This window comes from Salvelinus namaycush, chromosome 9 (assembly GCF_016432855.1).
Source record: "Salvelinus namaycush isolate Seneca chromosome 9, SaNama_1.0, whole genome shotgun sequence".
Lineage (NCBI taxonomy): Eukaryota > Metazoa > Chordata > Actinopteri > Salmoniformes > Salmonidae > Salvelinus > Salvelinus namaycush.
This window is the reverse complement of record NC_052315.1, coordinates 12,176,794-12,178,548: the sequence shown is the minus strand read 5'-3', so window position 1 is coordinate 12,178,548 and position 1,755 is coordinate 12,176,794. Positions and strand designations below refer to the sequence as shown.

Sequence of the window (1,755 nt, the reverse complement as noted above, 5' to 3'; positions counted from 1 at the left end):
TCAGTTAAATCTATCAGATCCTTTCAGATTTACATGAGTGGGTGTGGTGCAGGAGCTAAGGGTTGATTTGGAATGCTTGCTCAATTTCACACATTCTTGACTCTGTATGCTGTGCTCTCTGAGGGTTTGCTGTGCGAAACCTGTAACCCCCCCGAGAGAATGCCTCAGACGAATAAAGCGAATAGTTCTGCAGCAGGCGGGCGGCCCTTGGCAGGTGCTTGCACCGGACCATGGTGAACCATCGCCACCTCAAGCCGAGCCCACGGACCGAGGAGGAGGAGAGGAAGTCCAGGGAGACCTCCAGACAAGTCACCCAGCGATCCCAAGAAGTACAGGTACTGTGTAAGATCAACTTAAAATGAAAAATGTATACATAGCTGCATAAGTCTCACCGAGTAGAGATGGGATCATTCCTAATTCATCTGGAATGGCTAATTTCCTGACACTATTTGTACAGTTGGTTGGCCCTAAAATGTTAGGTTGCGCCACAGTAACATATTGGCAGAACAATAGCCAATACTAAAGCCTGTACTGCAGCTGTAATGCACCAACGCAACTGTATACTTTGTGTGTGTCCTCTACAGGTGATCTCCTCAGCCCTGGCCCTGCTCACCCCACAGAGGGCCAGACTGCTTCTGCTGTCTCCAGAGCACGAGGGCCACTGTTCCCTGGAGGAGAAGTGGTTCAGCACCAACTACAGCTAGGAGGGTAAGCAGGGTTGTGTTGCAGGGTTGTGTTGGACATTATATTCAGCCACCTTCAGAAGGATGTTGGATACATTTTTTTAATAGTATCTCATTCTGTAATGACCATGTCATTTTCATGGAAATACATGGTAATGTATATACTTTAAAAGAAAGTGCTGCCCTAGTTTTTTTGTAAACTTATCCTTGAAGCCCAGTTACAGGGATTGACTGAAATTAGGCCCACAGTCATTGTTATCAATATCTCGTTCCAGAATATGTTCATTCCATAGATCACTCCACATACTCAGTGACATGATCGTGTGTGTGATGTTAATATGGTGTGTTTGGCCTGGACTGTGTCTGTGACTGAGCCCTATGGGCCCTGATCAGAAGCTGTGCACTGGATAGTAAATGGGGTGCTTTGGGATGTAACCCGAGTGTCCTGTTCCTCTGTCCTGGCAGACCTCACTGAGGAGTGGCCACAGCGCTGGGCCAGAGACTTTGACCTCAACCCTGACCTCCACCTGCCCGCTGAGAACAAGTTCATTGGTCAGTACAGATGATGGACATTGTTGTGTACCAATCACATCCACTCTACAACATTCACTTTTTGGTCTATTGATATTGTTATACATGCTTTGCCATATTCATATTGCTATCCCAGTTTTTGTTTCCATAGCAACGGATTTCACCCTGAAACCGTTGGACTGTAAAGACACAGATGTCCCGGTGTGGATAGTGAACAACGAGAGAGGCTGTCTCTGGTTCAAGAAGGTGTGGTGGTATGTGTTTTTGTTAACTTAACTGGTAATGACTCTTGTTAGCTTGGGCTACTCAGGTAGTGTTTATAACGCCTACTTAGGTAGTGTGTATACAGTGGGGCAAAAAAGTATTTAGTCAGCCACCAATTGTGCAAGTTCTTCCACTTAAAAAGATGAGAGAGGCCTGTAATTTTCATCATAGGTACACTTCAACTATGACAGATAAAATGAGAAAAAAAAATCCAGAAAATACATTGTAGGATTTTTAATGAATTTATTTGCAAATTATGGTGAAAAATAAGTATTTG

General features: G+C 44.6%; 1 long non-coding RNA gene across 1 annotated transcript; it reads left to right on the top strand.

Moving 5' to 3' along the window:
• Positions 1 to 1,436, top strand: LOC120053363. The gene is made up of 4 exons (XR_005477499.1): positions 1 to 335; positions 585 to 708; positions 1,149 to 1,235; positions 1,366 to 1,436. It is a non-coding gene; the product is annotated as an uncharacterized LOC120053363 (long non-coding RNA).
• The last annotated feature ends 319 nt before the right edge of the window (positions 1,437 to 1,755 follow it).